Below are 12,491 nucleotides of genomic sequence, written 5' to 3'. Positions count from 1 at the left end.
GGTTATGGAGAGAGCAGGTTAAGAAACAGAAGGCAGAAGAGAGAACAAGTACTCCAGGGAGAGGTACCAGTAAGTGCCCAGAATGTGCTTCTTATGTAACTATCTGGGGACCTTTCTCTTCCTCCAGCCCCCATCTTTTGCTTCTGATCATCCATACTTTCCCACCCAAGCCAATCTGATATTAGAAACAGTCAGCCAGCCTTATGTACCTCTGAGAGAGTGTGCTGTGTGTATGTGTGAGATTTTCTAAGGGTGTTGTTATTGTTATGCTGTCTTTCTGTCTTCAGAGAATGAGATAAGGCCAATTCAGTAGACTAAGGCACAGAACATCAACCCTGTTCTGTTTCAAGGGTGTTTTTTTTTAGATTTTTACTGGAGTAGAGTTGATTTACAATGTTGTGCTAGTTTCAGCTGTATAGCAAATTGAATCAGTTATACCTATACAGACATCCACTCTTTTTTAGATTCTTTTCCATACAGGCCATTACAGAGTATTGAGTAGAGTTCCCTGTGCTATACAGTAGGTCCTTGTTAGTTTTCTGTTTTATATATAGTAGTGTGTATGTGTCCAAGGGTTTTTAATCTAAGGAGGAAGTTATGCGAGGTGTAAACAGGGAAAGGGTATGAAAGAGAAAGTTCAACTTTTTCTTTTTCCCTCTCCTTTCTTTTTGTCATAACTAGTCTTTCTGCCCAATCCCTGGCCTGAACTCACCTTGGGATGGAATGAGAAATTCAAACTACACTTCTATGGAAGGCAGAATTAGAAAATTGTGCAATTAAACATTGAAAACTACAGACTTAAAAACAGCCTTAAATATTGATTTTTTTAACTCTAAAGGATTGTTTAAAATACACTTAATTTCAAAATTATTCTGCTTTTAATAAAACATGCAATATAATGACAAAGATCAAGATAAAAAACTAATTCATTGTTTAGAGCTGTGTTTAAGTTATTTTCCTTGCTAAATAGGCCTTTGTATCTTTATAGTTTTGGTCAACTTTTATTAACTGGAACATAAGCTCTTATTTTTGGCTACAACTTCAATAAAAATGCCTTTTCAATGGGGGAAAGTATCTTCCTGTCTGACAAATGCACAATGCATAAAATATTAAAGATCTTAAAACATAAAAGTGGTGTGACCCCAGAGAGAGGACTTCTTTATACACATGGTACTTCCCTAATCAAAACAGATATGTTCTGTCATCCCTGAGCTGAGATTTGGTCTCCTTGACCTTATCCAACCTGTGCAATAAACCAACAAAGTTTTAAGTGATGTTTCCGGTAGCTACAACATTTAACATGTAAGAAATCAAATCCCAGATCCAATTAATAAAATGCAACCTCAATATTGAACTATTAAACAAAATTTCCGAAAACCACATGAATCCAAAGAAAAAGAAATTATCTTAATCAAAAACATCATTAGTATAAATTAACTAATTCTATCCAAGGGACCATAAGCTCTTTAAAAACATAATTTTAATAAAATGATAAAACATTGATTTAAAAGATATATATATAATTAATCACAAATATCAGCTGTTAAAGTGGTGTTAAGGGAAACTAAATGCTTTAAATCACAAATTACCACCATTTAGAATCTAACACAGTAAAATTAAATGTTTAAGAAGCAAATTGATATCTCCAAAGTAAATAAGATGTTAGTATTTTTATTTTTAACACTTTCCATACAACAATGACGTTCTGCTTTTCTTTATTCTAATAATATGTCTGTTTAATATTTCCTGGGAAAAAAAGCATTAAGAACCAGGAGAACAAGGATGAATTAGATTCAGTTCAATTTATGGAAATTCAGTCTTATGATACTCTTCAAAGATAGCTAATACTCAAGAACAATTTTCCCTGGTCTCTTTATTTTGTTATACTCTTTACAATGTCTTCTCTGTTAATAAGTTGCTACAGGCCTTTCAAGTTTTCTTACCATTTAGTTTTGACTTCCACGTCACATTTCTTGACATAAAGGCTTCATCAGGTATACTGCAAGCTGAGTTTCCCACTGCAGTATTGGCCAAGGTTACTACTCAGCTGCCATAATTGAGGGTTCCATTCCTATTCTCTGAAGATAGAGTATGGTACTCTCTGTGGGTCAGTGACATTGAATAAGTATGTTTGTCACCACTTGATTGAATAGTTCAGTATTCTTGGGATTTCGACTCCCATATTTTCTGTGATGTGGACACATCAAGAGCCGAATTGCTCCATTCGATGAAAGAGATCACCCCAGCAGCAGTCATCAAAGCTACCATTGAGCAAAAAGACATGCTAAGCACACTGCCTGGAAAGTTTTCAGATGTGTTAGAGGAGTAAAAGGAGGTCCACTGGTTAGGATTCTGCAAATACTGGGTTGGCCAAAAAGTATCTTGGCAATTGTTTGGTTATATGCCTTTTCAACTCTTTCATACTATTGGTCTTTCAAAAATAGTGGAGAGAGTAGAAATGGACCACAAAGTCTTCCCTCAACTAGTAAGTTCTTCTAAAAAATCTCTCTTACATTCACAGTGTAATGAGGCAAGTTAGAAGTGAGAGTGAGTGAAAGAGTCAGAACCGGTGTTTCTCAATACTTGTTGGGCTAATTTTTATCACCTTAAGGCAGGGCTGTAGATGGAGTGAAAGCACACATCTGATGCCTCTTCTTTCCTTGTGAACCTTATCAGACTTCAAACCCCTGCCTGGTGTGAGACAAAATATATTCATCAACAGTAGAGAAACCACACTGAATTTGCTAATGTTCCTTTAATAAGCTCATCACATCCAATGTTAAATACTCCCTACACTTCAAAATTGCACTGTCCAATATTGTAGTCACTTGCCAGATGTGACGATATCAATTTAAATTTACTTTTATTAAAGTTTCAGCACCTCGGTCACACTAGCCATATTTTAAGTACTCAGTAGCCACATGTGGTCAGTGGCTACCATATAACATTCCCACTATCACAGGAAGCTCTGCTAGCACTGCTTTAGAATATAAAATTTGGCCAACTTTATAGCTATAGCAGCCATCTCCATTTAAAGTAATTAAATATCTGTATGATGTGTACTTTTCTTGTAGTTTTTCCTGTTTCCGAGAACATATGATTTCCCTCTGCTTGGGTTTAAAATAGACATACAAGTTTTAATCTGTACACAAAAATATGTCAGCAACTTCTGAGTGAAAGCAAATGTGGTCCGAGTGCCTCCTGCATCTGTCCCTGCCCAGAAAGATGGTCTTTCACACAGTGTTAAAAATCGTTCCAGTTGGTTGAGTCCAGACTTTTCACTTACAGACACCTGCTGTCCACTCAGAGCCATCAGAGGGGCTCGTGGGGTGGGTGTTTCCGGTGGTCTCAGCTTGTCCACCAGCACCTTTGGAGAAACAGAGGGTGCAGTGCCGTGTCCTACGGCACCTGCATCGGGGCATCAAAGTAAAGCCCACATTCCTCACCACACATTTAACTCTGCAATCCTACACCGGGAAGTGTTCTCCCTGACCCAGACTGGTGATCAGCTTCTGCCCTAAAGCATGAGAAAAAGGCCATTAATTCTACAGGGAACTGGGTTTTACAAGGATCACTTCAGCATGAAAAACAGAATACAAACAGCCTTTAACTCGTGTTTCTATGTCCCTCCCATTAACGTGGAACATGGGAGGGTTTATACTTCTTGTTATTTTAAAAAGAAAGCAATATTGACCCCAATCTAGAATATTGCTGGAGGCTGTGTAGAGAAATGGAAATGTGAGAGGTTCAGGTGGAAAGTATCTAAGTGTCTTGCTAGGGGCGCACTATTCTTTCTTCTCTTTTAACTGCAAAATGTATAAAAGGTGTTAGAGCTTACAGAACCTTTTTATTGTTTTGTTTTACAGCTCAAAGAATGGCCCACGGAGATTTAACCCCCTTTACCTCTAAGAAAAATGTGAACCTTCCCATCTGAAGGAGGGGGGAGGGGAAGAGTCAGGAAGAGAAAGATCGCTTTCTAGTCCTTGGCATGAACTGCCCCAAAGCTGGCGTGGGTGGCCGCCACCCAGATGGCTGTTCCCTTTGCAGCCTCACTGGAGAGCAGACGCCTAGGGCTGCTGTGAGAGGGGAGAGCTCGCGTCCCACCCGGGGCAGGTCAAAGTGCGCTGATGTCAACAGTCTTAGAATCTATAGAGAGGCTGGGCCAGGCCTGGCATCCGGGGGAGATACGGGGGGCCTGCTGTCTTTGGCAAAGCTCTGTCTATCTGAGAAGCTACCACCGCCTCTAACACCCTCCCCTTTAGGGGAAACACATGGGGCCCGCACGCTGCCTGCTGTAATTAGCCGGAGATCATCTAGGCTCCCTGATTTTCTCTAGTTCTTCAGCTGCAAGGCAGGGATAATAAGATCCATCCCATCACATCGCTCGGAGGAAAACTAAAATACGTAAAGCTCCCGGGCACGTAGTAGGTTTCCAATCCGTGGTGGCTCTGAGAGTAGTCACGACTCTGTGGGTGATTTTCCTGGACCCACAGAGACTCTGCCCTAGATTCTCAGTGTCACCTGCACCCAAATACTTAGGGTTCTGTGTTCAGCTTTCGGAAGTGACAACTGTGCTGGGGCAAATATTACTTTTTGTCCAAAACGTCAAATGTTTAGAGCGTCCCACTCAGGGCCCTCCCCTTCTGCATGTGCCAGCTCGACACCAGCTCTCTCGGCTTGGGCTCCCGTGACAGGATGTCATCATGAAGCGACTGCGCGTGGTGGTGAAGCAGGAGAAAGGGGTGTCTGTGCAAAGGCAGGAGTCATGGCCGGAACTGGGAGAATTTTGCCGCCGAAGGCAAGGAGCAGCTGTGGTGCAAAAGGAAGAGACGGAAGAGGAAAGGGGGCTTGTGAGAAACGTTGCAGGGGATTCAGAGATGTAAGGTGGGGGGACTTACTACTTTGAACGTCCTGCTCTATTGGCCAGGGTGTGTTCTGACTACATCACCACACCAGCATTAAGCCCCGCCCTCACCTTTTCAGTTGGGTTTACACCTGGGCGCGTCCTGCTGACCGCTCTGCGCAGACGCGTCTGAGGGGGTGGAGCCCTCTTTGCTCACCTCCCACGCAGGCCCCTTCAGGTGGACGCGGGGCTCTGTGGGCTGATGCGCCCCGTCTCCCCTGACCTCAGCGGAGGCTACTTCAGACCAGGAGAAAGGTACGAAGGGGGTCTTTGCACACTCTGGGTACCCCTGGTGCACCTCAAATCCGTGCTTTTGTGCGTGGCATGGGGGAGACGGGAAGGCTGGGGCCCAGGCCCCTTTCAAATGTGGGACGTTTTATTAGGAGACGGGAACCGCCCAGCGGGCGGAAAGCTGCTGCATGCTGATGCCGGCGTCCACAGGAGTGGCCTCAGGTTTGCAAATATCCTTTCCTGTCCGTCCAGCACCATGTGTCCGCCTTCGGTGTCCAGGGCAGAGACGCTCAGAGAATGTGGCGTCCACTCTTCCCTCGGTTTACTGGAGTTTAGAACCGCAGGAGACTGTGAACGCGCTTTGAAACTCCCAGGTGGGGCATTGACGACCCTTTGGGAGCCTTAAGCACAGAAACATTTGTGGTTCTTCTCCCACGTGTATTAAAAATAAAAACAATTCTTAGTTTATAAAGAATTGAAGACTGAGATATATGAAGACTGAGATAATGCAATGGAGGTTTTTTAAATGTTTAACTGCTTTGATGCTTCTAATTGAAATATCAAATAACATCCTTCAAAAATAGTTTTGGGGTCTTTAATTTGTTGGCACCCTAAGTCTGGGTGTAGGCTAGCCGCTGGGTAACTTTTTGCGCCGACCTGTGGGTGGAGAAGCAGATGAAGGATGAAGCCGCCTTGTTGAAAAGAGGGAGTGGTGGCTGGACCCTGAAATTCCAGAGCGTCACAACCAGGTGGAGATCATTGTAATTTCTAAACTAGATGGGAGAATCTAGCCTGTTATCCTGTCTCTCTAGTAACACAAAAGGACTTTTCTTCATGGCAAAGTTTTCCCTAATAAACCTGTTTGGAAGTATTCACTATGGTATAACAAAAATATTTCAAAACCATTTGTATTTTTTAATTTTCTCCCAGTTATATTGTCAGATCCAGAAAACTGATAAAATAATCCTTATTACAGTAGGAATGGTATTACCATGACAATAGGGATAGAATCACAAATATCTAACAGTTGCATTGTACTTTATAATTGACAAAGAATGTGATTTTCCAAATATCTTATCATTTGAACCTCATATCAGTTGTGTGATGTAACAGGAGAGTTATTAAAAGTCCTATAAGTGAGTTAATGAGCCAACCTCCTTCACATTTTAACAGGGACTTTCTGGAGATGGAATTTCTTGACACCCAAGATCAAAGCATTGTTCATAGCTTATAATCATGATTTTATTTTATTTTTTTTCAGGGGACAAGGGAGAGGCCCCATTGGCCCAATAAAGAACACACTATAAAAGGTACCAATACTCCTTTTCACAGAATCCTCGTTCTTTAAGGCCTAGGGTAAGTGTTACCTCCTCTGGGAAGCCTGCCTTGCTGCCCAAGGAGTATTCTTTGTTTTTCCCTTGCTGCCAGAGGTACTTGATCAAAGGTTCTATGTTTGTATCCTCCATGGATTGTGAGTTCTTTCAAGATTGTTTTATCCTCTTGTACATGAGCAGCATGTAAGCCAGTACTTACAGCACAAAATAGATGCTCAGTAAATAATATTGACTGACCCATGATGTAAATGAGGAAATGAATTAATAAATGATTCATAAGTGGAACCACTTCTGTGTGTTGAAGATGGTTCACCAAGTCAAGGCTTCTAAATTTAGCAAGGATTTATAAACTGGAGGATCTGGAGGGGCTCTGAAGTTTTAACTCAGAACCCCGCTTGTCAGGGTCAAGTGTAGCTTGACATCAGCACCCGGAAAGCTGCATCTTTTGAAATGCTTCAAAATATGATAACAGTCTTAAGAGATATGCAGATATACAGAAATTGATTAGAATATTAGATGTGTCTAATGTTCCCTACGAGGACACCTTATAATTCTGTCCTTCCCATAAACTAAGAAATTCATAAGGAATGGAATGCATTCTGGTTACTCTTTTAAAGGCTTGCAAACATCCTCAAAGGCAGCATCTTGCAGGCAAGGCTCCTGGCAACAGTCTACTGATTTGTTAAGTATTCAGTTCTGAAAAAGAGAAGGCAAATGTGGAGAGCGTCTTCTGATCCTGGCTGCTGAAACACAGCGGTTATCACTAACGCTGATAAGCTGCTTGTCAGCACTCTGACTCCACGTTATACGAAGCTGCAGGCTCTCCTTGCTGATTAGCACGAGAGCTAGTAAAAGGCTTCAATAGCGACATTTGAGACAGATCTTCTGTAGCTTCAACCACGGAGTCAACAGAGTTCTTTATGGAAGCCCAGCTGAAGTTCATACTTCACACCTTGGTACATTAAAAACATTAATTTCACTCAGCCTTTATAATCAGAGAGTCCCACCTACAGACATTTATTTGAAGATGTCTGAGGGCCCGCACAAGTGGAGAAGTAGTAATACTTCTAAAGAAAACTGCTCCTTGGAAAAGGTAGAGATTAGGAAGAGTAATAATTATACCTGAAATGTTAATAACTGGATATCTTTTTCTGTAAATACTCTTACAAGTATTTACATTTAAAAAGATAAAATTGCTAAAAAAAATTAGAAGAATAAGAGCAGTATCAGTGAAAAATGGGCAATTTTCTTTTTTGTTGATGTTACTGCCTAGTTTCCTTAGTAATTCTTCTATGTGAGCCTGGAAAACTGAAGGAGAGTATTATTATGCAAAGCATTCTGGCACAAATGGCATCACATATCTCATAGATTGGGGATTTCTTGGAAAAAAAAGAAGAAAGAAAAGAAAAATGAAGCATTCAGTGTGTGGGGTTTTCAGTGAAAATTCATTGCTGTGCTTGCCAATACTATCCTGCAGCTGGATGTATGCTACTGCTACATCCCGTTTCATCCCCAGGAGGGGAGAAACTAGAAATTCAAACAGCTTCTTATTAAGCTCTTAAATTCAAATTAGGGGACAGTAGAATATAACTTTTAATAAATTTTAACATTTCTCTCTTCACAAAGATCACATAAGAAATATTATTCAGAGATTAGGGAGTATAGGTGGAAAACATCAAATGTCTTTACAATTATTGTGAGATAATATTAGTGAAAATGAGAAAAGCAAGCATTGTAGGTTTTTAAATTCAATATAAAGGAAACAAATGATGTAGTCCCATTAACAAAGCAATGAACTCAGCTACTAAGCACTCTAAATCTGTAATATTTGCAACATCTATCTGTAGCTTCCCTCTTGGCCCAAATGAGGGTTGGGTTTACTCAATGTAGAAAGAAAATCAATCATGTCTGTTTCAAATTTAGATTCAAGGCTAACCTGTCTCAAAAGAGAAATTCCTGGAGGGCTGCTGGGTTATGACAGCTCTTCCCTTTGACCCGCTGCCAAGGCTAAGCTAATCCTGTCTCAGTCCTTTGTTCCCATCTTCCTCATCCATAATTGTCAGTCTGGAAGGGGTGGAGGAAACATAGTTAAGAGGGAAATTTTCATGTATTCGGATCTCCATTCCATATCATTATATTCCAAATTACTTAGAGATCTTAAAATGCTTCGTGATGTTGTTCAGTAATACACAGTAATCTTGAAGAGCGAAATAGTCATCAGAAGGCTAGAGAAATGCAAATACTATTGAATTTTTTTAAAATCTTTTTTATTATTGAGAATTTCAAACATATTTGAAAATAATATAACAAAATCCCGAAAACTTATCACACAGCTTCAGCAATTATCCACTCTTATACTCTACCCCATCGCCTATAATGTATCTACTTTCTCCAGCCTGTAAACTTTTGAAGTAAGTCCCAAACATCCTAGTATTTCATCTCTCCATTTCAGTATATGTCTGTAAAAACAACTCACTTATTAATATAGTGAAAATATCAATATCCTAGCTAAAAAATTGAACAATTTTAAAAATATTATCAAATATCCAGTAAGCATGCAAACTTCCCACTATCTCATAAATGCTATAAATGGATTTATTTTATAGTTTATTTGAATCAGAACCCAAGTAAGATGATTTTTTATGTTTCTTTCAATTGTTGGTTTTCTTCTCTGTCCCTACTTCTTTCTCCCTTTTATTTCTCTTTTATTTCTCCCTCTTTTATTTTTTGTTGCGTTGTTGTTAAAGAAACACAGGGTTTTTTTTTTAATGTACTTGAATAGCTTCCTCTGTCTTCTGTATATCCTGAATATTGGTAGTTGGAGCTAAAATTTTGATCAGATTTGGATTAGATATTTTTCCAATACAATTTCATGGGTGGTGGGGTGTTTTATCAGAAGGCAAAAAATGTCTGATTTTCTCTCTTTTGTGATGTTAGCGGACATTGATATTCAATGCTTAGATCAAGTAGTTCTTTAGGGAAGAAAATAGTAATATTCAAGCTCTATTCTTTCTTCTTCATTTATTAGGTGGAATACTATTATAAAGTGAAACTTCCTCTGATCTACTCTTAGGTTATCCAATGGTATATTAGTATGGGAAACGCAGGGTAAATGTTTGATTCTTTATGTACCCATTTCCAAAATAATGATTTCAGTTCTTAGCATATTCTGATGGTGATCAGTTAGGTCTTTTTATTGGCATTATAATAAAGTCATGGAAGTAAACATTTAATATATTTCTGTACATTGCACCTATTATTTTCATTGGTGTTCAAATTAAATCATGTTAGCCCATGGGAGGCTCTTCAATTTGACTCTTGAGATCTTTTGAAACTACTTGAATAGTTTTTGATAGATTCATGGCTATATTGTATTACAAGATATTTCAGCCATCTTTGCATGTTTCCTGTCCCAGACCTGGAAAACCTTTTTGCTAAGGATCCTCAGGTTCTTTTCCATAGGAAATGGTCCAATCCGTAGAGAACAGAGCATGGATTTAGGTACTAGTTGCATGTGTCACACCTGGGTTGTCACACTCATTGTTTCCTTTTCAGTAGACAGAACTAGGTATAAGTTCTTGCTTTTTAAAGAGAAAGTATTTCATGCCTTATATCAAATTTTCTTTTAATATTCAGGTTTTTACATTTGTATTTTCTTTCTCCTATGCCATCAGTCTCAATTTTAAGGAAAATAGTTTTTATGTCAATGTGTTTCTAGTCATTTTTATTCTTTGAAGTTCATTTTCTGAAAGATTCCTCAGGAAGGGTGTAAGGGTATTCATCATGAACTTGTATGTTGTTAACAATTTGTTGGTAACTGAATATAAAATCTTGTCTCACACTTTGTTCTTTGGTCATCTTAAAAAGTTACTCCATTGTCTTCTGTCATTGCTGCCCTTCAGTAGCATTGCCATTGTAAAGTCTAATTGCATTCTGAATTTCTTTCTTGCTTGGAATTTTTATCTTTAAGGTCCAAGGATTTTATTAAATGTTTTTGGTGCGTTAGATTTTTATTGTTGCTGTAATAAAATACCACAAACTTAACAGCTTAAAGCAACACAAATTTATCCTCTTACAGTTCTCTAGGTCAGATATCAAAAAAGGGTCTCAGTGGGCTAAAACCAGCATATCAGCAAAGATGTATTCCTTGCTGGAGGCTCTAAGGGACAATATGTTTCCTCACCTTTTCCAGCTTCGAGATGCCGCCCACATTCCTTGGATCATGGACCCCTTCCTTCCTCTTCAAAGCCAGCACCATCATATCTCCCTCGATCCTTTTTCGGTAGTCACATTGCTCTCCCACCACAGCCAGGAAAAGTTCTCCTCCATTCAGGAGTCGTGTGATTAGATAGGGCCCACTCAGCACAGGATAATCTCGTCTCAAGGTCCTTAACCTTAATCACAGCTGTAAAGTCCCTTTGTCATGCAAGGAAACATACAATTCTGAAGATTAGGGTGCAGACATCTTTAAGGGGTCATTATTCTTCTACCACGCTTGATATTGTTTGTTCTGGGTCAATTTCCCAGGGAACATGGTGGATCATTTCAATATGGAGTTTCAAATCTTAACCTTATGTTTGAAACATTTTTTTGAATTACAGGTTTTTATTGTCACTATTGTTCTATTCCACTGCATTGCTTTACTTTTCCAGAGACTCCTGTTATATATGTTGAGCTTCTTTACTTGCTTCTAATTTACCAATTTCTCTCTAATACTTTTTATTTCTTTCTTCATTTCTTTCATTTTTTTTTTCTTTTCACCTATTTCTCTTAAGTTATTACATATTGTATTTATTTACTCTTGTGTTCTTTTGGTTTAGTCTTTATTTCTGAATGTTTTTTCTTTTATTTTAATTCTCTTCTGGGTTCTACCACTCAATTTATATTAGACTTTTTTTTAGAATACTTTTAGATTAACAGAAAACCTGAGCAGATGATACAGAGAGTTCCCATAATCTCCCCTCCATTTATTAGCGTCAAATATTAGTTTGTTATATCTATCACAAATAATTAACCAATATCAATACATTATGACTAATGTCCACAATTTACATTAAGGTTCATTCTTTGTGTTTTATAGGTCTTGGGTTTTAATAAAGGCATAATGTCATGCACCCTACATTATAATACCCTACAGAATAGTTTCTCTGCCCTAAAAATCCCCTATGAATGGGTGTTCCACCTATTCAGCTCTCATTTCTTCCCCTAATGATTTGGAATGGTTTCCAAACCATTCACCTTTTACGTTCTCTATAGTAAGTTCTCTCTCCAGAATGGTCATGTAGTTGGAATTAAAGAGTATTTAGCTTTTCAGATGACTTTGTTCATGTAGTAATATGCCTTTAAAGTTACTCCATGTGTTTTCATGGCTTTGTAGCTCATTTCTTTTTATTGTTGAGTAATATTCCATTGTATAGATATACCAGTTAGTATATCCAGTCACTTACTGAAGGACTTCTCGGTTGCTTCCAGTCTCTGACCATTATGAATAAAGCTGCTATAAACATTCATGCGTAGGCTTTTGTGTGGATGTAAGATTTCAACTGCACTGGACAAATATCTAGGAGTACAACTGCTAGATAGTAAAACTATGTTTAGCTTTCTAAGAGACTGTCAAATGGTCTTCCAAAGTGTCAGTACCATTGTATATTTGTACCAGCAAAGATGACAGTCCCTGTAGCTCTGCATCAGGGCCAACACTGTCAGGTTTTTGGAATTTAGCCATTCTAATAGGTTTGTAGTAGCACTTCACTGTTGTTTTAATTGCAAATTAGTATATGCTGTTGAGCATCTTTTTTATGCATATTTGTAATCCATACATCTTCTTTGTTGAAGTGTTCAATTCTTTTTTCCATTTTTCAATTGGCTTGTTTTCTGTTTGTTTTTTCATTATTGAATTTTAAGGGTTTGTTGTATATTTTGGATGCAAGTTCTTTATCATATGTATGTTTTGCAGATATTTTCATCCATTATATGGCTTGCCTTTTTATTCTCTTAAGAATGTCTTTAAGTAGAGCAGAAGT

The 12,491-nt window shown here is 38.6% G+C and overlaps 1 long non-coding RNA gene across 2 annotated transcripts in view; it reads left to right on the top strand.

Annotated features, from left to right (window-relative positions):
• LOC117309746 (uncharacterized) overlaps positions 1 to 12,491 on the top strand; it is a 181,405-nt gene that overhangs the window by 49,872 nt on the left and 119,042 nt on the right. For both annotated transcript variants that reach the window (XR_004524059.2, XR_012329806.1), the window contains exon 3: positions 6,396 to 6,490. This is a non-coding gene — a long non-coding RNA (uncharacterized lncRNA). The remainder of the gene's footprint in view (positions 1 to 6,395; positions 6,491 to 12,491) is intronic.

Source organism: Tursiops truncatus, chromosome 1, assembly GCF_011762595.2.
Source record: "Tursiops truncatus isolate mTurTru1 chromosome 1, mTurTru1.mat.Y, whole genome shotgun sequence".
Lineage (NCBI taxonomy): Eukaryota > Metazoa > Chordata > Mammalia > Artiodactyla > Delphinidae > Tursiops > Tursiops truncatus.
This window is presented reverse-complemented; position numbering and strand designations above follow the sequence as displayed.